The 23,464-nt window shown below is 45.5% G+C and overlaps 1 protein-coding gene and 1 long non-coding RNA gene across 12 annotated transcripts in view; one reads left to right on the top strand and one right to left on the bottom strand.

The window, feature by feature from the left end:
- Nucleotides 1-1,565: 1,565 nt before the first annotated feature.
- LOC146080959 (uncharacterized) lies at nucleotides 1,566-18,860 on the bottom strand. 3 transcript variants are annotated; one of them, XR_014475041.1, is made up of 3 exons: nucleotides 18,756-18,860; nucleotides 5,234-5,342; nucleotides 1,566-1,811 (listed from the first exon to the last, which is right to left on the bottom strand). It is a non-coding gene; the product is annotated as an uncharacterized LOC146080959 (long non-coding RNA). The 3 variants fall into 3 exon arrangements; XR_014475040.1 differs by lacking the exon at nucleotides 18,756-18,860 and adding an exon at nucleotides 16,108-16,208; XR_014475042.1 differs by lacking the exon at nucleotides 18,756-18,860 and adding an exon at nucleotides 15,998-16,029.
- RARB (retinoic acid receptor beta) overlaps nucleotides 15,708-23,464 on the top strand; it is a 750,738-nt gene continuing 742,981 nt past the window's right edge. For 4 of the 9 annotated variants that reach the window (XM_083188722.1, XM_083188726.1, XM_083188720.1 and 1 more), the window contains exon 1: nucleotides 15,712-15,915. The gene's annotated coding sequence lies outside the window, so the exon portion shown is untranslated. Of the gene's footprint in view, nucleotides 15,916-23,464 lie in introns of all 9 variants that reach the window. The other 5 variants (XM_083188730.1, XM_083188728.1, XM_083188725.1 and 2 more) reach the window with 4 other exon arrangements.

Genomic DNA, 23,464 nt, shown 5'->3' with positions numbered 1-23,464 from the left:
GGGAATTGCGGAATTGAGCGGTACAGGCGTGCCTCAGGTGTAAGCATCTAAAGAAATATGTATTGGGGATCTGGAAAGCAATCTGCAATTGTTGAAATGTCTTAAAGATGATACATCTGGCCTATGGAAAACACATTCCATTTACCCTATATCACACACAGCTGCATAACAGAAAGTTCCCCAAATCCCTTAGTACCATCTAGGGGTGAATCTGAGTCCCAGTCAACCTTCAGATAACAAGCAGTAGCCCATTTCCAAACCAATATGGCTTCTCTCAATATTTGTACAGGTATTTTGGTAGTTAGCGTACTCAACGAAGTGACTCTGCGGCAGCCTGTCTCTGTCCCCGGTGTCCATGGCTCTGTCCCCGGTGTCCATGGCAAGCCTAGTGAGTGCCTCTCACACATCGCCGGTAACCGCCAGATCCCCTGCGCTGGTGGACGCTGGCGGAGAGGGGATAATTCAAGCGTCGGCAGAGAGGCGCTCCAGCTGTCTGAGACGCAGGTGCGTCTCAGACGCTCCTGCATCTCAGTAATTATTGTGGCAGGGTATGGCAACCCTGCCCGTGACCACTTCAGGGAGACGGGGTTAGGGGGTTCTCTAGCGCGTCTTGTGCACAAAGGGGGTATGCGGACGCAAGTGCGTCTTATGCACAATAAAGGAGGCATTTGGCAGTGCTCCATGTTACATACTGGCAAATGCCTCCTTTTCAAACCCCCACAGTCCACGCCAGCCAGAAGCATGGCGAGCGCACGCGTTACACACCCCCCCGACCTGTTCATACCCCCACTATCCACCTCAGCGTGGAGTTGATTTTATAAAGTGTGGCGAGCGCAGGGTTACATGGGCGGACCCAGAAAATGCTGAGCATTCCCATGGGACTGCAGACGGGAGGAGGTGGGCTGGGAGCTTGTGGCTGATGTCATAAGACGTCCGCTGCCTGCCCTGTCTTCGGACAGAAGTCCGCAAATATGTCTCCACTGACTTATATATGCGTTACCTGAAGAAATCATTTGATGATTGGTGACCATCGAATGATTTTTCCAGCAGCCGGACATGCGAGGGGATGTATTTTTGTTACACATCGCAACCATGCGAGGGGATACAGTGGTGGTGGGGGGGGGTCGTGGGGGCAGCGATTCGGTGGGCCAGGCCCTCTGGTACTCGGTAAGCTGCGAACTTCGCAACTTACAGAGTCAACCAGAATCAGGGCCCATGCTCCTATTTTACTAAATAGCTCCATTGAAATTAGACAGTCTGTCCAGATGTACCTTAAGTACCTGTGTCTTGTCCAGGTGAAATAAAAACAAATGTCCTTTTTCTTATATCCAACTGAGATGGTTGAGAGAGTTCGGTAAATATCCCTTTGTGACTGAACCATACTTTGAAAATAAAACTGTTTCATCCACTTAAAGAATAATAATATTGTTCAATTTATACCACAATAAGCGCCTCCACTCCGGATTATGCACGTAACACTGCAGCTTTGCATTCTAACAAATGATTCATTGAAATAACCGTAAAAAAATATTAACGTGGATGTTAATTTTTTATGCCTTTTTATTTATTTGCTTTATTGTTCTTATAGCCACCAGATGTTGCCTCAGGAAGTTGCAACGAGAAGTGAAGATCTGGCAGCAGAATAATTAAATGGGAAAATGTTGGCAGGCTTCCTGCTATTTCCTCCAGTACAGAGCGTTTATGAATGAGAGAGTACAGTACCACAGTGGCTCCAGTGCACAGGCTCATCTTTTATCATGTAACGATTTTCCATCGGAGCAAGCAGCAAAGCCAAGGGCTTATTACACCCTCTGCATAAAGTTAAAAAGACATTATTAATAAAGTGTTCATGTTGCTTTCATAAACAGTTCAACGGGATTGCCCGCTGACAAGCGTTTATTACACTTAATAATGTTTACATAATTCTTGTGTGAACTCATTAGAACTGTCACATCTCAAACAATTTTAGAGGTTTGTTTATCTGCAAAGATTTCGGTTCACCTAACAATGCAACAATCCCAGTTCTTTACATAGCACGCATTCCTTGCCCTGACTGCAGCAGCAACTGGAGAACGTTGGTCTTAAAACCAGAGATAGTTCTCACTTCATCAATGAGATTTTGTTTACAATTGTTTTAATACTGTTGCTAAGATTTCCTAATTAGAACCTGTACCATTATTATTATTATTTTTTAAAGATAAGGACCGGCAATGAGAGTTTAATAGAGAGCTTCCTTTAGCTTGTGTAGCTGCTAATGGATGTCCCTCAGGCATATGGACCACAACTATGACTAGCCTGCTGGAGACACAGCTGCCAAACCATTCCAGCTAATCAAGCCTGTATTCTTTCCCTCAGCCTATTTTAGTACGTAGCCGATTCTGTTGTATGATTGGTCACTTACTTATGCTTGCCAACTGGGCCAAACACTGCCAAGCATCCCTTGGGTTTTGAGGTTTAGTAAAAAAAAAAAAAATCTGTACGTTGTATAATATATTGAATTAAAGCAATTTTCAAAACAATGTGTATGTTTGTTTAGTTTCAGAGCAAGCATTTATTTATTTAATACCAGTTATTTTTATAGTGCACACATATTCTGCATTGTTTTACAGAGAATGGTCCGCATTTTCAATGGTGTGTGTGTGTGGGGTGGGGTGTACGCATGTGCATATATGTGCATGTGCAGTCCCTCTGTGCAAATGGTAAGTATCACATGGCAGGCGACGGCACCAGGGGAACGCCCAGTGTTTTATGTGGCTGTCCCCATGAAAACGCTGAGCATTCCCCTGGGAATACAGGCGTGGTGTTGCCTGCTCGGGGTGGCCGGCTGACATCACATGACATCAGCGCCTGCCCCATTTGCACCAATCAACAGTGGAAATGCTTTTATTTCTGAAGGGAAGTATAATCATTCGATGGTCGGTGACCATCAAATGATTTCTCTCCCCTTCGGCCAGATGCGAGGGGATATGTTCTTGAGTACATCCCCTTGCATGCTAGCGTGGAGATGTGGGCGGCACTGGTGGCGCGCAGGGGGATTTGCGGTGGGGTGGTGGGTGGTCCGGTCCTGTTCGCTAGGCAGCCTAGTATATATACGCGCACACACTTTCACCATAGAGTTAATTTTGTTGGGATTTCACCATAGAGTTAATTTTGTTGGGACCCAATTGACCTACCAGTAAATTTTTAGGTTGTGGGAGGGAATTGGAGCACTCGTAGAAAACCCACACAAGCAGAGGGAGAATATACAAACCCCACATAGGTAGGGTCATGGTGGGAATCGCTCTCAGTGCTGTGAGGCAGTATTGCTTTAATTAAATACATTTACCTTGCTATCCAGTCATTAGGTCTACAGTGTCTAGGTTGACAGTCAAAAGGTTGACAACTGTTAGCTGCTAGTGAGAACGTTGACATGGACAAAAGGTTGACATACAATAGGTCGACTTGGACAAAGATTGACACAATCAAAATGTCAACATTAAAAGAGTCAATAAGAAAAATGTAGACATGAAAAAGGTGGACATCCACGTGGGCATAGAGTTAGATTATAATAGTGTGCCGAGCGCAGGTGTCCATGTCGACATATATTGACATAAACTCCCCCAAAAAACATGAAAAAATCATGTCGAACTTTGTTGACCTTTTGATTCTGTTGACATTTTGTCCATGTTGACCTACATTATGTCGACATTTTGTCAATGTCTACCTTTTGACTGTCAACCAATAGTTGTTGACTTTTTGACTGCAGTTTTAGACAGTGTAGACTTAATATACCATAACCATTTACCCTCATGTATTTACTTTAAAGAGAAAGTTTGCATGGACTAACAGCATGGACAGCACTGTCCCTGCTGTTTAGATAGGGCCAAAACCAGCATTGGGCAGAAAGGTCAGCTATGCTGACCATTCATACATTCAGCCTGCTATCATATAGATAGCAGCGGGCACTATGGTTTTCGGAATAATTTTGATAACAAATATCTGGATAATATCTGGACAATGGATACTCAACCTGTACTTTATTTGCTGTACAGTAAAATGATTGAAAAAAAGGTTAGGGCTAACCTGGAAAGCTGCTATTTAAAAAAAATATACAAAAAAAAAACACTTTTCATTAAGTGCTATAGAAGTCTAAAGGGAAGCATTTATATGCACTACACTAGTATGTTACAGGGATACAACATCCCTCCATGTTAACAGTTGCCATGCCGCTGCTTCCTGGGACACGGCTCTGTCTCAGCGTATCTCCGAGTGATTGCATAGCTACTTGTCAGTGGAGGCTGGCTCCCGAAGTAGCCGGTAGCTTCTGGCCATTGGGGGAAAGACAGGGGAGGTTTCCTGAGGTTACTAGATGTCCAGATTGCTGGAAGGCTGCAGGTGTAAAGCTGCAGCTGTGTATCCTCTCACCTAGACCTCATGGTGTTGATTGTCTGCTCTCTCTATGATTGGGGGTTGGTCTTTTATAATGCCCTCTGTCTTTCCTACAGTTATAGATTATAGCAGAGGTTCCCAAACGCAGTCCTCAAGGCACCCCAACGGTCCAGGTTTTATGTATATCCATGGCTCAGCACAGATGGTTAAATCAGACTGACTGAGGTACTAATTAAGTCACCTGTGGCCAAGCATGGATATATTTAATACCTGTACTGTTGGGGGGCCTTGAGGACCGCGTTTGGGAACCTCTGGGTTATAGCACTTGTAGTTATCTGGTCTGGTCCTTATACTGCTATTGAATCCTCTGCCTGTGCAAGTTGTGCTGCGGTTCCAGCTATTTATGTCCACTGCAGACAGTTTAAAACAGTGGTAGCCAACCCTAGCCCTCGAGAGCTACCAACAGTTCACATTTTCCAGACAACCTAGCTGCTGCACAGCTGCACTCATTAATCACTGACACATTTTAAAAGATACACAGATGGAGCTAATTAGCTCACTTGTGATTCTGTGAGGAGACCTGCAAAACATGCACTGTTGGTAGCTCTCGAGGACTAGGGTTGGCTACCCCAGGTTTAAAAGCTTTAAAAATACTTGGGAGTTTCTTTGTACCCCTCCTTGTTGCATTTATATCTGCATTTATAACACCCTGTGCATTGTTGCATTTGTATTCTTCATATATATTATTATTTATTACACCCATATTATTTACTACAATGCATTGTTGTATTCATAGACTGTGTTCATTGTTGCATTTAAATCCAATATTATCTGGTGGTGCATAACACCTGAATTACAGACTCACATTTCAGTTCAGTGTGGTTCCATTCCCTGTGGGCTTCAGTCCTGTTCTCTTCCCTTGCACAGCCTCCAGTAGTCACCTTGTCCTGGGGGCATCTGAGTACTGGGCGGACCTAATTTGCAGAGGAAAGGCAGGTACTTGTGAGTTATCTGGGCTGCCGATTTTTTGATTGTATGCCTTAAGTTAAGGCATACAATCAGATGCGATGCGATGCGATATCGCATCGCATCGCATGCGACCATCGGATGCGATGACCCGATTTTTCCATAGGAATCAATGTTAAAATGGACTGAGTCCATTTTAACATGGAATTCAATGGGAAAAAGGGGTCCTTTTCATACCCCTACTATCCAAGTGGGCATGGAGTTGGATATAAACCTGTGGCGAGCGTAGCGAGCCACCGAGCCCGAAGCGTGGCGAGCGAACGGTATTCTGTGTCCCCTCGCGGGGCTCGCTACGCTCGCCACGCTTCGGGCTCGGTGGCTCGCTACGCTCGCCACAGGTTTATATCCAACTCCGTGCCCACTTGGATAGTAGGGGTATGAAAAGGACCCCTTTTTCCCATTGAATTCCATGTTAAAATGGACTCAGTCCATTTTAACATTGATTCCTATGGAAAAATCGGGTCATCGCATCGCATCGCATCCGATGGTCGCATGCGATGCGATGCGATGTGCCCGATCCGACCCGATTTAGAAATCGGCAGCCCGGATAACTCACAAGTACCGAAAGGCATGCAGCTAAAGGTGAAGTCTAGCTTTCAGGAGGCTAGAGGACTGCTGTATCCTAACACTCCAAACCATTAGTACAGACATTCCCAACTATGGTCCTCAAGGGACACCATCAGTGCCTAGTGATATTTTACTGATATCTAGGCTTCATCACAGATAGCTAAATCAAAATTACTCAGGTACTAATTAAATCACCTATATACACTGTGGCCCTTATTCAGATCTGATTGCAGTACAAATTTGTTCTCAAAATGGGAAAGACCAAGGCCCTTATTCAGATCTGATTGCAGTACAAATTTGTTCTTAAAATGGGCAAAACCATGTGCACTGCAGGTGTGGCAGATGTAACATGTATAGATAGAGTTAGATTTGTTTGAGTTATTTTGTTTCTGTGCAGGGTAAATACTGGCTGCTTTATTTACACACCCCACCCAAATTTAACTCTCTCTGCACATGTTACATCTGCCCCACCTGCAGTGCACATGGTTTTGCCCATTTTGAGAACAAATTTGTACTGCAATCAGTTCTGAATAAGGGCCCATGTGCACTAAAGGTGAGGCATATCGCTTCTCGGTCTTTTGGCTAAGATCAAGGGCCTTATTCTAGTTCACTCTTTCTGACAAAATCCTTCTTAGATGGAAAAAAACATGTGCACTGCAGGGGGGCATATGTAAACTGTGCAGATCAAATTAGATTTGGGTGGGGTTTTACTTCAAAGTGAGATCTATATTGCAGTGTAAAAATAAAGCAATCAGTATTTACCTTGCACAGAAACAAAATAACTCACACAAATCTAATTCTCTTTGCACATTTTACATCTGCCCCCTGCAGTGCACATGGTTTTGTCCATCTAAGAAGGATTTTGTCAGAAAGAGTGAATAAGGCCCAAGTGTAGAATATGTTCTTATCAGTTCATTCTGAGAGGCAGCTCTGCTCCTTGTTTCTTGGACCGACAACAGTCCTTCTCAGGGCTACTGCTGCCAGGCCGAGAAGAGCGAAAGAGCGAAGACATCAAGAGTACAAGGAGGAGAAGACATCGCTGAAGAGGGAGAAGCCGGAGAAGACTGAGGGTCAGACTTGCTCTGCCCTCTGAAGCGACTGCCGACCCTCCTCCTCTTGACGCCGAGGAAAAAGACGCTTCGCCCCGACTGCAAGTAGCAGAGGACTTTGCCTGAAGAGGATTGCAACGCACTTTAGCCACCTTGGAGAGGCAGACTTGTTTGCTATGCCCTCTCAAAGCCTTGCAGCGCTCCTGAGCTGCCCAAGGAGTCAGACTTGTCTGCTCTTCCCTCTGAAGCCTCCACCACTCCCCAGCCTCCGTGGAGGGTTAGACCTGCTTTGCTCTGCCCTCTGAAGCCGTGCATTGCTCTCTAGCCTCCTTGGAGGGTTAAACTTGTGTTGCTCTGCCCTCTGAAGTGACCTCTGACTCTCCTCCTCTCAACGCCAAAGAAGAGCCTTCGCCTCAACTTTGGCTGCCCCGAGAAGCCGGAAGGATGGCCACAGCTGCTCCAGTCCTGGTGCCAGCCTCAGCCTCCATTTCGGCCTCCCTCACTGGGAGGAAGCCCGGGAAGAAGGGAAAGTCACTGGCCAAATGTCTGACCGGATTGGCCGGCCCTAGCTCCACTGCCCCTTCTGCAACACCTCCAACGGTGCCCATCCAGGAACACTCCAAAGGCCTTCCAGCCCTGGATGAGGCAGACCATGGTGATGAAGCTAAAGGAGGTAGGCGGACGGGTGCCAGACATGACGGTTGAGTACTTCGGCAAGAAGATGGTCCTGGAGCAAGGATTATCTGCACCTGAAATGCTCAGCATCTAGACCTTCTTCAGAGGCATCTTCTACGCCACCTTTGCCTCCATAGCAATCTGCACGAGGTATTGGGAAGCGGTGAAAGCAGCGAAGCCTGATTCCCCTTTCTCTCGCTTTGTGGGCAACTGCCCTATTCAAAGAGAGGAGAGGCGGGTGACGGTTTCAATGTGAAGCCCACACATGCCTGTCAAAGACATGATCACATTTCTCAGCCGATCCTGTACCATAATAAAGGACCCCTCAAGCATCCTTTACGAGAATCGACTCTGAACTGGAAAGTGGTCGGTGATTGTCAAGCTGCACAAGGACACTTCGTGCCCAGACAGAGTCAAGCACCTCCGACCATGCATCTACCTGGGGGGAACTGCAGGACTTATCCACTACGTGGACCAGCCCCCCACTTGTTGCAAGTGCGACGGAAAGGACTACTTTGGGAAGGAATGCAAGGTCCTGGCTTGCAGGGTTTGTTGAATGGCCAGCCACGAGACAAAGGACTGCCCCACGAAGAAGACCTGCAACCTGTGTGGCTCGGTGGATCATGTCTACAAGGATTGTCCCAGTAGAGCAAGATCCTATGCCGCAGCAGCATCGGGTGTGGTCGTCCCTCCCAAGGTGCCACCCACACCTGTACAGAGGAAGACGATCCCGCAAAAGCAAGGCGGTAAGAAACCTTCCCCCACCATTCCTAACCCTCCTTCCCTCCATCCCTCTGTGACAGCAACTCCCATCCCTGCTGATTGCACCACCCCTCCTCCCTCATCCTCCCAACCTGTGATCCAACCCACCCTTCCTCCCACCACCCCCTCTGTCCCCCTCCCTGTCCCTCTCCTCTCCGAGGAAGAGTATCAACCTCTTGACCCCACAGGAAATGTACAGCCGAGAAGGAAGAGGAAGGAGTTGGACATCCCAGCTGCTAACCCAGAATCTTCCAAGAAAGCGGCAGTTGAATCGGTCGAGCCAGACCAGGACTCCCTCGCCCTCAAGGAGGAGATGGAGGCATATGCAGAGGTCTTCGAGGAGAGTGGGGTACCTGAGCTTGACAGCCTCAACAAAATAGACCAACTGCTCAACACCATCGAGACACCCCAGCAGGGAGATCCAGTGGCTGACCCAGAGGAAGCGCCTCCCGATGGGAGTGGTAACGTAAACGTACTGTAACCATAACCTTTTCATTAAAAAAATGGTAGCTTTTAACCTTTTTACCATTAATGTGAGGAGTATTAAGGATAAGTGCAGACATCAATCTATTTTTTTCCTTTCTTCACATTCAGAAATGTGATGTGTATATGTTGCAGGAATGCTCTCTCCCTTTCTCCAGGTATTGCAAGCACCTGGCCTGGCAGCGGTCCCATGGTCCGTCCTACTGGTCCGGTGGAGGTGAGTGTAAATCTGCAGGGGTAGCCATTCTTAATAGGGGGAGCCTCTTCACGTTAGATTCTGTTCAGGAGTTTGTCTGCGGCAGGCTACTTGTCGTAGATGGCTCCTTGGCTCCTGGGCAGGTGAGCCTATCAGGCTAATCTGCGTGTATGCTTCACCTATTAAGAATGAGCGTTTGGAACTATTCCAGACCTTGCGGACCCAGCTAGCCACCTCCAGCGCGGTAGTGATGGCCAGGGACTTCAACTGAAGGGGATGGTCGAAGCACCTGCAACTCTGCGAAGCTGGATATCACGTCCAACCTGCTCAGGGAAATAGTGGCCGAAGCATCACTGTGGGACGCTGTGGGCTCCATGGGTGCTGTCTCAGTGAATTTCACGTGGAGCTACCCCGATGGTTTTGTGCGTTCCCACATTGACTTTGTGTTCACATCCCGGGCAGTGCAGCTGGTGAGGCATTCTATGGTTCCCTGCTTCTTCTCTGACCACAGGGCCATTCTCTTCCAAGGGGTTCTGGGCCATGGTTTTCCATCTAGTCCAGGCTCCTGGAAGTTGAACTGTGCCCTACTGGAAAGGGAGGAAGTACAGAGCTTAAGGATGCCTACATCACATGGAAGAATGACAAATGTTATTTTGACTGTATGTCTAAATGGTGGGAATATGCCAAGTCTAACATTCACAGTTTCTTTCAGGTCAAAGGGCGTATCCAGGCATGCGACCATAGGAGGTACCTCAGAAAACTGCAGCGTGAGCTCCAGTCCCTGGTGGACCTCTAGCGATGCGGCTGGGACGTGAAGGATGACCTGGACGAGACCAAAAATAGCCTGAAAAGGCACTTTGAGGAGGAGTATCGTCTTCCAATCCAAGGTGGAGAATCTGGAGAAGGGTGAGAAATGTTCTTCTTTCTTTTTCAGAAAAATCCACTCTGGCCATATGCCCCGAGCTGCGTGATGAGAATGGCATCCCCAGACAGAAGAAGGAGGGCATGATGAAGGTCGTTCGCGACTACTACAGCGACCTCTACTCCCCTAAGACTACAGACACCGATGAGGCGGATAAGTTCCTGTCAGGCATCACTAACTCTATTGAACCTGCAGGTAAATCAGTCATGGACGCTCCCTTGACGCTGGAGGAGGTGCTCTCTGCCGCTAAATCCTTTATGTAAGGTAGGACTCTGGGTAGTGATGGTCTTCCAGAAGAGCTTTATGTTGCGCAGTGGTACCTCATTGGCCCAGACCTGCTCGAGCTGTGCGAGTAGATGGTGGTGGAGGGCAAAATGCCTCCTTCGCTGACGGAAGGAATGATCACGATCTTGTATAAGAGTAGAGGGAGAGATGTGACCTGAAAAATTGGCGTCCCATCTCTCTCGTGAATGTGGACTAAAAGATCCACGACAAGGTACTGGCCAACCGGCTGAAGCCTGTCATTGGGCAGATCGTTCATCCAGACCAAACCTGCGCCATTCCCGGCCGTAGAATCACAGACAGCCTTGCCCTCCTCGGAGACACAGTCCATTACGTGAAGGACCATAATGTGCGCACGGCCCTGATCAGTCTTGATCAGGAAAAGGCCTTTGACCGTGTCTCCCATGAGCTGATGGGCAAGGTACTGTGTAAATTTGGTCCTGGTGAGCTATTCTGTTCTTATGTTAACCTGATGTACCTTGACATTTACAGCTCCATGTTGGTGAACGGTTGGAAGACTGACCCCTTCTCAGTACTGTCTGGGGTCAGACAAGGCTGCCCTTTTTCACCTCTTCTTTTTGTTTGTGTTATAGAGCTCTTCGCTGTATCCATCAGACAAAATCCAGAGATCAGAGGGACCACAGCACTGGGTCCAGACCACCCAGAGGCCAAGTGTTCGCTGTACATGGATGACATCACTGTGTTCTGTGCATACCAGAGATCGGTGACGGCCCTTGTTCAGACCTGCGAAGACTTCGGCCCTGCTTCAGGAGCAAGGATCAACCTTGGCAAGTCAGAGGCTATGCTTTTCAGAAAGTGGCACCTGTCATCCTCCATCCCATTTCCATTCATGGTAAAGCTAGACCTCGTCAAGATCCTTGGTGTCTGGTTTGGGGGAGAGGCCCTGAAGTGCTGGGATGAAAGATTGGCTACGATGCTCTAAAAACTCAGACTGTGGAGTCTCAGAGACCTTACCATCGAAGGGAAAACACTTGTGCTGCTTAATGAGATTCTTCCCGTTCTTCAGTACACTGCCCAGGCCTGGCCACGGTCTGCAAAGCCATCACACGGGCCATTTTCCACTTCATCTGGGGCTCCAAAATGGACAGAGTAAAGCAGATTGGTATGTACAAAGTTCCCCTCAAAGGCGGCAAAGGCATTCCAGACATTACAACTATGCTGAGAGCCTTCTCTGCATGTAACTGTATACGCAGAACTCTTATTGACAATTATACTGGCACTGCGGGGAACTCCATGTCCCGCTTCTTCCTCCTTCCAATGTGGAGGACCCTTAAATGGGAAAAGTGGAACAGCTCCATCCCTTACAACTGGACTACTCCATGGGTCTACCTGGACATGTCCAAGTTTGTGAGGGAACACCAACTGGAGGGATTGACAGAAACTTCTTTGGTGATAATGCTTCTACTGACTACCTAAGCCAGCATAGAGAGCTGCAGATAGGGATCCCAACTCTTACGTTCCCCTCAGCTCTACAGCTCTCCCTGGCTGCCTGCTAGAGACAGCCAAAGTCTCACTACTACAAAGCCTGTGTCCCTCAAGCCACTCCACCCCCTCCCCCTGTCCATACATACCCACACTTCTGCCTCCTTAATTATGGGTACCTGCACATCACAATGGGGATGTGGGTTAATAGAGATAAGAAAGATGGGAAAAAGGAGAGAAGAGGGACTAAAAATACAGAAAGAGGGGGAAGACATTAATTGCTGAATAAAAGAGAGTGTGGGGTGGGGGTGAAGATGAAAGACAAAAAGGCAAGCAGAGATGAAAGAAAATGAGAGAGGAGGGTGGGGACAGAGATGAGAGAGAGAGTAAAAGAGGGGCAGAGATGAAAATAAGATAGACAGCACTAAGAGCTGGTGCACTCCCATTACTCCTTAAACCCCATAAATCCCTTATTTTACCTAACAGGGGTAATATGGACAGAGAACAGAGACACATGGGAGACAGAAATGAGAGGAAGATGGGGGAAAGGAACAGGAAAGTGAGAGATGAGGGAGTGTGAAAGAGATAGATGGGGAACAAAAATGAAAATAATGGGGCATAAGGCTAGAAAGACATGAGTGGCATGAGGCTTTATAGACACAGGAGGGACATGAGGCTGAAGAGACATGGGACAGGGCAGCCGAGAGGGGAGCCACACCTTCCACGAGTAGGCCACGTCCCCAAAATTTTACCGGGGCCCGGCAAACCTCTCGGCTGCCCTGCGTGGGGGACATGAGGCTGGTTGGTACACAGGGGGAGCATAAGGTTGTATAGACATTGGGAGGACATAATGCTGGAGAGACATGGAGTGGGAGGCATGTGGCTCAAAAGAAATAGGGTGGGTGGCACGAGGCTTGAAAAATAGTGATGGAAAAAGAATGTGAACACAGAGAATGTTTGACTATGGACCAAACATGTGGTGGAACTGATGAGACTCCATGGTGGATTAAACTATATGGCAGCCACACTAGTTAACAACCTGGCGACTGACAGTTAAAAATACTAATTATGGTTATGCAGCTGTAATATTCATCCATGTGGACCATTCTTGGGCTATCCAATATATATATATATATATACACACACACACACACACACACACACACACACACACACACACACACACACACACACACACACACACACACTAATGTACTTATTAAAGAGCACTGCTATATGCTGGCCAAACTGCATATTTGTATGCTACATGATGCAAACATGTATTTTATGCAATAAATGGTTGCCATTTATCCCATGAAATTCTGACACTTTGGCTTAGATGTTTAGTCCTCTGCTGAGAATATATAATGTGAAAGAATAACTGGATATTTATAATCATTGCACTGCTAGGATGAAAGTCACTGTTAAGAAGTCAATGCTGCTATTTACTGTTTTAAATCTATGGAGGCTGACATCTTGTTTGTAATAGATAGAGGAGGCTTTGTCCAATACTGTGGATGTCAGCAGAAGATATTTATCAGGTATAACAGCATCCTTAGGAGCCCTATTCATACTGTATGGAACAGATTCACAATATTGAGCATGGTCAAATGACATTATTCACTGGGCAAGCATCAATTATTCTTGACAAAAATTATATTATAACCAACAACAACAACAACAAAAAATTACAATCCCATCTACTTGCAATCAATCAATTCACACAATGATTAATTCTAATGGTCAATTCATTTGTATTTCTTCAGCATGCAGTGAACAATGCACACTTGAAACATAGGCAGTAACTGACAATGCAGATAAAGGTCTACATTGTGCTGACTGAATCGCTGGGCTAGTGGTAAATCGCTCAGTGTGTGTGCACTGAGTGATTTAAAATCCACCGATTTCAGCGATCATCACTGTGCAAACCCCAGAGTGTATGCACCTTTATCCGGTAAAAGTTATATTGATTAATAGTTATAAAGATTTAAACTTCTCTAATTACTATACTACAACTGGTAATAAGATGATTTTGTAGTCATTGTTGTAAATGTATTTGCTACACTATGGATGATGTACAACATATAATTGCTATTTGCACATATCAGTTTATTCAACGGAATGTATTAACCATACCACAATGAGACATTCCCATACTGAACACACCCATCCACAGACCTGGAAAGATGATTCTGAAATCATGGATAAAACTGGATTTATACTTAATGTGACCCATTACTTTGGTCCTACAACTCCTGCCAATAGTAGAGGGAGTTTCTGTAACTTCTTAAGGTAACCCTGATTTTAAAAAGTGCATAAAAGGCAAACAAATCCATCGGAATTGTGTGAAAATGGCCAAAATTGCATAAGTGTACAGTATATGGCCAGCTTTATTGGGCTGCAGTTTTTACGTGTTAATTAATATCTCAGTTATTTGCACAAATGCTTTAAAAGATGAATTAACCAGGCAATTTACCATTGAAGTGGTGTGGTAATACAGGTTGAGTATCCCTTATCCAAAAATCCGTTATCCAAATTATTCCAAAAACCATACATTCCAGGAAGTGCAAATATATACTAAACATCGGCACTCACCTTTCCTAGTTTTGGGGTGCCCTATGGCTTGTGATCACAATGTTTACACAGAAATTGTAGAGGCTGATACATTGTACAATGTATCAGGAATATAGAATAAAAATATAAAAATAACAAAAAATAGGTTTCTGACAGTAGAGACAAGGAAGAGTGCCAGAGTGAAATTGGCAGAGTCTCAACAACAATGTCAGGGATACATCACACCCTCCAACGTGTTTCGGGCCTGCCAATGGTCCTTGAAAAAGTAATGTAAAGCCAAACTAAAGAGCCAGTCGTTGCCGTGTTGACTTATAGAGGGTACACACGGTGAGATGTGCACTATTTTTCTATTCGATTTTACTTATAGAAGCAAAATCAAATAGAAAATCGAATGGTCATCGAATGTTTTTTTTTTTTACATTCGATGCAGATTCGAATCCAATGCGTTCTCCCGTGTAGTGTCAATCAACGGGAAAAATAGTCTTGTCAGGCAAGACTACATAGTACAGATCTGTAATATATAGTCAAATCAAATGCATTTTGCATAATATTTGATTAGATTCCAATGTGTACCCACTATTAGTCCTCTGGAGTGCTGCTTCAACTATATATATATACAAACTCTCTCTATATATACATATACATACACATTTTTATTTTCTCTCACCCCACAAACTGGTGAAAATGCAGTAACTGTGAGGAATGAAAGACCTTTGATAGGTCTTTCAAGGCGACCCCCCTGCCCCCCCCCCCCTCTCCCCAACGGGCACTGATCGTCTGTCTCACGGGAGTGCCGCAGCGTCACCTTAGGTTTCTGCATGGAATCGCCAGCTTTTGCTGGCGATTCCCTCTGCAGCGCTGCCACTGCGGAGGGGCCAGAGAGCATACATAAATGCGGTAAAAAGCCTGATAACGGGTTTTTACCGCATTTCTGTTTTAGAGAATCTCCCCCTTTATCACCCTTGCATTTATCTCTTGATAAGGCTTAATACATCTGCCCCAAAGAATTAGATGGATGCTCAGCTGCGACAGGGTAAATGTGTATCACGCTAATGCTGTACTACCAAGGTTACATACGTCCCATAATGTTGTACAGTATCTAATAATAGTACTGAATGTTTTGTATACGAATATATTGTATATGAATGACACATGGATATAAGCAGCCGCAGGACTGCGCTCTGTGTGCATGTGTAAAATTTGCAAGACAAGTATAGTAAGTGGCGTCCCTTACAAGCACATCTCTCTCTGTACAGACATGTGTACTGGCAAAGGCACAGCGCCAGGAGCGCAGTAAGATAGCGTCACAGAGCTAGTATAGAAATGTCACCCCCGGCTGGTGCCCGGCCGGGCAGGTGGCAGTAGCCGGGGCAAGGGACCTCTGCACATGCGCTGCCTCCCCGGGTCTTCCCTGTGCGCGGGAGGGGGGAGCTGCTGCTGCAGAGCGCGGCGCTTGTGTCTCTCATGCTGCTGCTGCTGTCACTGGTGCTGCTGCTGGTGCGCTCTGCCCGCCGCCGCTCTCCCTCTCCGCCCGTACCCGGCTGCTGCTGTGAGAGGCGCTGTGCAAGGTAAGCCCGGGCACGGGGTGGCAGTCTCTGCTGGCAGCGGACATGTTTGTGTGTGTGGTACCCAGGGGCATCTCATCCTCACTCAGCTTATCCCTTGGCGAGGGCAAGTTTCTGATATCTGCAGGTCTGACCGCCTGCTGTGTGCAACCCGCGCCGGGCGGCTGTCTGTGATGGGACACGCGTGGCTGCTACCTGTTAGTGACACTCATCCTGCTGCTGCTGCTGTTGTCACCGCCGGACACTCCCGCCCCACGTGCGTGGGACATACTGGGTGGCGTGGCGGAACTTTTTTCCTAATTTTAGAAGAGGTTCTGTTCTCTCCTCCGTTGACAGTTTAATTTGCATGTATGTGTGCGTTTATGTGTGTGTGTGTGTGTGTATAGATACAGAATATATATCTGTATAGATACAGTATATATACTGTATCTATCTATTCAGCATAATCTGTCATGTGTTTGTTTGTGTGTGTGTGTGTGTGTATATATATGTATATATATAATATATATATGTGTATATATAATATAATGTATATCATTGATAACATCATCATTGAGAGCAGATTGTGCCAGACTCACTGGCGGCCACGGTGCTACATCTGTGAATGAATGATAGCTGATGCCCTCTGCCTGCCCTGGCACCTGCCATACATTCCCAGTAAGGGAACCTGTATTGGTAATTGCATTATTGTGGCAGGGAGCATGGGCACTTGCCATACAGAATCATTGAGGGCACGTGTGTTTGTACATTACCACAGCTTGGGACATGGGCACCTAAAGGGCTGCTCACACCGGTTCTGACTTCTTAGTGCCAATCACAAGTTAAGAATTGAATGGAAAGTGCATTATGGACAGGACAAGTAGGGGCATGGGTTTGTCCATGATCCCAATGTGCACTTTACTGTAGGTGTGTTTTAGTGATGCATTGTTTAATGCAGTTTCCACATGCTGTACACACTGTACGTTGTACTTTTGCCATTGTAGGGGTAGCACGAGAAATCAGCTCTTCTACAGTATTTTCTAAACAAACAAAAAAATGCAGTTTTTTAGAATGCAGCCCATAAGATATCATTCATCCTGCTTCTTATGTGGTTTTCAGGTGTTACATATATTTGATTACAATCTTAAACTGCTGCAAGTTTTCCTGTTTAACACTTGTTACCAATGCAGTAGATTGTACAGTATGTACATACAAAGTACAGTATTGGTTGAATTAGGTTTCCTCTGTTTTCAATGAGTTCACTACTACTGTATATTTGTGAATGATGCATTGGAGGTGCATAAGAAATTGCAGGCAGAAAACATGTTGTAGTGTCTCAGTTCCTGTATGTTCCACCTGCTGATGACCATATTGTGAGTAATGTCAGAGCTGGGTTAGTGTGCCCTCGGTGACCCACTGCTTCCGATCCCTTAATTGCATTAGTGCATTATGTGTAGTGATTACAACAGGAGGTCATTTTGTCCCCTCCCCGAGTCGCCAAAGCATCAACTTCCATAATTATTTAACCTCTTTACTACATAAGCAGCATGCAACCATTGTTGAGGTTAAGTAGTATGGAACGCATTATAGCTTTGGGGGCAGTGGAACAATAACCGGACTGTTCATGCTTTCAGATTACTACTTTCTGTAAGGATAGTGTTTACACATTTGATTATAAACTGCTTTGACAGGGGAAGTGCATGATCCAGAGAAGTGTATGACAGGGTCATTGCTGAAATATCTAAAAACTGCAGGATGCCTGCCCAGATCAGCAGGACTTCACTCATAAAGGCACCTTGAAAAGATGGACTGAAAGTACCTTTAATACGGTCTATAAAACATTCAACTATTTATAGTCCTACTCGTATTTTATATATATATATATATATATATATGTATATATATACCTGTCGGCGGCACTCAGCCAAGGAAGAGGTCCCACTAAAGGTATATCATACCATTAGTGGGACCTCTTCCTTGGCTGAGTGCCGCCGACCGGACCATATTGCGATTTGGGACATAGCTCCTACTTCTTGTAAGGCACTGCCTGTTTATAGCTTTTGCTACCTGTCTGGAGTTGAGTGCCGCTACCTTATATATATATATATATATATATATATATATATATATATATACATATATATATATACATACACACACACACACACACACACACACACACAGGAATAAACAAGGGCGTCACTCCGGGTCTTTTAAATGTGAAAAAACTTTAATTTGCGGTCTACATCGTTTCGGGACACACACTCCCTTGTTTATTCCTGCATATTGGCGTGCACCAGCAACAGGACCCGCGGGAAGGCACCCAGGCAGGCTACCATTATTCCACCCAGAGAGGCAAGGAGTGATGGTCTTTCACCATATATATATACAAGAGGGCATAGGTCCCCGGCACTCCGGATAACGGGAAAACTCGCCTGGTGCCTTTCGAACTGTCCTCTGCATCCAGGCAGTGGCAATATATACGTGGCAGCAGCAATATATACGTGCGATGCGGCGGCACTCAGGACTTGGAAAAAGAATCAAGCAAACTGCGTCTGAGGTTCAACCTTTCAACGCTTTCGCGTTTTTATCAAGAACAGAAAAAAATGTGAAAGCATTGAAACGTTGAACCTCAGACGCAGTTTGCTTGATTTTTTTTTTACCAAGTCCTGAGTTCCGCCGCATCGCATATATATATATATATATATGTATATATATACTGTTTTCTGAAGGCGGCACTCAAAATAAATCAGCCAAAGTACAGTAATTTGGTTTCAACTTTTCAAAGCGACTTTTAATCTTTTAATATGCTTCTTCCTCAGGACACAAACATACAATAAAACAATACAGGTTTATATACATACCAACTCCCAGTGCATCCAGACGCTGGTTCCCGGGCACACACGGTGGCGCAGCATCATGATGTCATCAACCCGACTCCGCTGCTGTGACTACACGTCACATGCAGCGTGTCCATTAATGCATCGCCACGCCCGCTGTCCGGCTATCCATTACCATGACGACCCGACAACAAAAGTTTAAAAACAATGGAACTTGACATATACCGTAAATATACAGACTCAAAAATCTACATATACAATAACAAATTACGTTCACATAGTGACAGCAGAATACATAGTGGCTACAGTATATTACTTTATAAAAAAAACAGTGTGGGCCAGGGGATTCATTCAAACCACCTGTTGCTAATGTTCCCAGGCTTTGAATCCACATAGCTTCACACCTCAATAGTTTTAATTGGTGATTGCCTCTGCACAATGATGCCGGTATATGATCAATAATAATGCATAAATATGATCAATAATAATGCAATTTTATAAAGTAATATAGCCACTATGTATTCCACTGTCACTATGTGTATGTCATTTGTTATTGCTTACGTAGATTTTTGTACCTGCAAATTTATGTCAGGCGCCATTGTTTTCAAACTTTTGTTGTCGGATTGACATGGTAATGGGTGGGTGGACGCAGTGACCCATTGATGGACGCGCTGCATGTGACGTGTAGCGGAGTTGGGTTGATGACGTCAATAGTGGGTCCCTGGGACCCCTCACTCACAAAAATCGAGGTCACACCTGACCTTTTCTGGGTCCCAACGGAATAAAGTCTCCTCTCCCCTTCCCCCCAGCATGGCACATACTAAAGCCTCCTCCTCTCCCCACATGACCATATACCCTGAGCCGAGGGCCGGCCTGAGCCTATTTTTTTTCTGGTAAGCAAACATAGATTTGGGCGCCCCTCACTATGACTGTCGTGGATACGGAGGGAAGTATCAATTGGTCCACTCACATAAAGCAAGATAGACATATAGTAGAAAAGACATAGGGGCCCATTTATCAGGCAGGGTGGAATATTACTGCCCCGGATCGCATTGTAAACTGGGATGTATCCCTGACATGCAAAGACAGGGCTCCAAAAGGAGCCCGACCCTGCGATATGCTGAGCCGGGCGCCAGGGGGTCTGTGCATGCACGGTTAGTGCTGACCCCTCGCCGAACCCACCGACTGCACTGCCCTGGCAGCAGTGCGATCCGTAGCCCATAGGCTACAATGGGTTACCGCCATCTCAGAATGGCGTTAGCCAAGGAATGTGAAGCGCTGCAGCTTCGCATCCCCCATAAAAACCTATGGGGAATGCGGCCGGCGGCGATGCAGGAGGAATCGCAGCAGGTATCGGAGATTTCTGCTATGGTCCCTCCGACATACATTTGGGTGATACTTAATATTTGCAGCTAACCCCCGAAAAGGGGAGTTTTGTGGATTTAGATGCAAATATTGAATGGTAAATTGCATGTGTTTGTGGGGAAGGGGCATGACCACATAATAGTACCAATTCACATTACACCCCACTATAGTGCCACTTATACACACTGCACCAGCTAGAGCCACTTGGACACCCTGCGACAGGATTACGCCACACTATAATGACCATTACGCATTATGCCACACACCGTTATGCCTATTACACATTATTCTACCACCATTATGCCCATTACACAACATGCCACACCGTTATGCTCATTACACAACATGCCACACACCATAATGCCCAGTACATATTGTGCCGCACACTGTAATGCCCAATACTCCTGCTTATACATACTTTAATATATATCACACCGCCTCTGAAAGGGGGCACCTGGCCTCCCCCTGGGACCCTTAGTTATGATAACACAAGTGCAGTCCAGGCAGTGGGTGTAGCATAGGGTGCCCAGCTGCATGTCTTATTTAAATCATAATTTCTGAACAAAATGAACTTTTTTTTTTACAACTATTAATAATTAATTTATTTATCATTTTCAGTTGATGCAATAAGGCTGCAGAGTGTATGCTGCCACACAACTACTTATTGTGAGCATCATCCCTGAAAACACTCTGTGCTGCACTGTAAGCTAGTAGAGAGGAGGTAATGCAACTACTAGGTGACAATATGCCACTGTCACTGCGCACAGGTACAGGACGGCTACTGCTACACTCGTGCTGCTCCCTGTAGGTCACCACCGCGCACACTGCTGCTGATCTCTGGCTCCGGTCGCCCAATCCGGGCGAGGCGCATCCCAGGGAACCTGCCCCTTTTGAACAAGTGAGTCCCTGATCTCATTTTCGGTCCATGCTCTGGACCGGGTGCCTTGCTGCGTTCGGCACACTATACTGTTTCCCAGTCAGTGTCCAGATGGATGGGAAAGTATGAAAAAGGTCAAGAAATAAAAGAAATCCCCAAAAACTTGTGTCAAAGTTGTTGACCCTAGGCATGTATGTAGACCTTTAGACCATGTGGAAAATACAGTATGTATATCGACATGGTGTTCACAGATTGACTCTCAACCTAGACATTTTCTGTCAGCCATTCGGATACCATCTTCCACATAGTCCTTTTGCTGAGTAGAAATGACCATCTACCATTTTAATACTGTATGTTTTTTTTTCTCAGAGCAACCACCTTACTTCACATAATGGAATTTGATTTTCCCCTAGTCTCTGCAAGTAGTCACACCAGTACAACGCCTCTGTACTTTGCAAGGAGTGGGCTCACTGTGCTTTCAGTAGCTCATTGCATTATCAGATGCCTCGACAAATGCCTCTGGCAATTTGGCTGCATTTATGTAAACTCAGTCTTGCGCTCCGTGGCCATTTTGCTCTACTTGCTGCTACATTATAAATAACATATATAGGGCCAGATTCTCTAAGCTTCAAAAGTGATAACATGGAGAGTGATAAACAGCCAGCCAATCAGCTCCTGTCTAACATTTTTTAAACCCAGGGCCAGATTCTCTAAGCTTCAAAAGTGATAAAATGGAGAGTGATAAACAGCCAGCCAATCAGCTCCTGTCTGACATTTTTCAAACACAGTCTGTGACATGGCAGGTAGGAGCTGATTGGCTGGCTGTTTATCACTCTCCATTTTATCACTTTTGAAACTTAGAGAATCTGGCCCCGTGTCTGTGACATGGCAGTTAGGAGCTGATTCGCTGGCTGTTTATCACTCTCCATTTGATCACTTTTGACGGTTAGAGAATCTAGCCCATAGAGTATGGCATGGAGCATTACATTCTAGCACATGCGGTTACTTAGCACCGTGGGTCATCCAGTTCGATATATATATATATATATATATATATACAGTATATGATGTCACAGAGCCGTATGCAATGCATCAGAATTATAATATCACTGGATGGCACGCAGTGTAATAACGTATAGAATAACATAGAGGAACACACAGCAAGTTAGAGCAAGTGGACTATATATATAGTTATATATGTGAGTAATTAATTCTTTTAGACAGACGTGTATAATGTAAATGTGAAAGTAGTATCATCAGTCACAGATAAATGCAAATAGACATCCTGTAGCAGTTTAGTTTATATTAAAATGGCATTGCAGTAGTAACACTGACGTCATCTAGAGGAAGCTGAACATTTTCAAAATACTATGTACGACTTGAGTGGCGTAATTCAAAAAGGGTGAAACTGTACCCTTGTTTTTCATATTTAGCTTATTTTGCAATGTTTACACTGATGGCCCGTTTTATCAGGGTGCCGGTAAAAGGGCAAGGCATATTTTGCCCTTTAAAAATTGCCCATGGTGCGTCACCTGGTAAAACATCTCTTGCACCAAGAATAGAGCTGGTGCTGACAATGATTGCTTCCACAAGCGGATGAAGGTGCAAAATATTCACTTTTACACTGGGTCTGCTCTGATGCGCAAGGGACAGTGCAGCAGATCGAATGTCAGACATGGTATTTGGGCCGATTTCACACAATTTCTCAGCTTGATACTTCAGAAATTGGGCCCAAATCACATAGTGTATGGGGGCCATTATAGTTGATATATAGCATGGATTTACTTTGGGGGAGATCAAGTTCAACAAACCTTTTTGACTTTTTTGAATGGGTGACTAAAGAAATGGATAAATGTGGGGCCATAGATAAAGCTTATCTAGACTTTAGTAAGGCTTTGACACTGTCCCACATTGCAAACTGTTAAATAAACCTAAAAGCTTGGGATTGGATACTAAGATAGTTGTATGGATAATATATGGGTTGCAGCATAGAAAAAAACAGAGGGTTGTAGTAATTAGAGTGCATTCACAGGAGGAAAATGTTACAAGTGGTGTACCACAGAAATCTGTACTTGGACCAGTGTTTTTTAGTATCTTTATTGCTGACATTATGTAGATATAAGGTGGTGTACCTGTGCGCTGAGTAGAAGTGATTTGGACTAGCTGCAAAGCACTAACACGGTCTGACTAGTACCATTTGCATAGGTTTAACATATAGAAGATGGGTTTGTGCTGCACTCCGTCCCTATGTGCCTGGTCTGTGTGTCAAGACCTATTATAAATCTACCTATGTGCTGATAATTAGTGTTCCCGCTAGGCTGTTTTAGCAAAATGCGCCCTGCCCGTCTAGCAGCGCCCGCTAAAACAGCCTCACGGGGAAGCCCAGCGTCGCCGTTGACGGTGATGCCTGGCGCTTCCCCGGCAGCACAGGGGCCGGGCCCGCCCCCTTTGATGACTGTGGCGGCCGGGCCTGCCCCCTTTGATGACAATG

This window comes from Crinia signifera, chromosome 5, assembly GCF_055691185.1.
Source record: "Crinia signifera chromosome 5, ASM5569118v1, whole genome shotgun sequence".
Classification (NCBI taxonomy): Eukaryota; Metazoa; Chordata; class Amphibia; order Anura; family Myobatrachidae; genus Crinia; species Crinia signifera.
The sequence above is the reverse complement of the archived record's forward strand: the minus strand, read 5'-3'. Positions and strand labels throughout refer to the sequence as shown.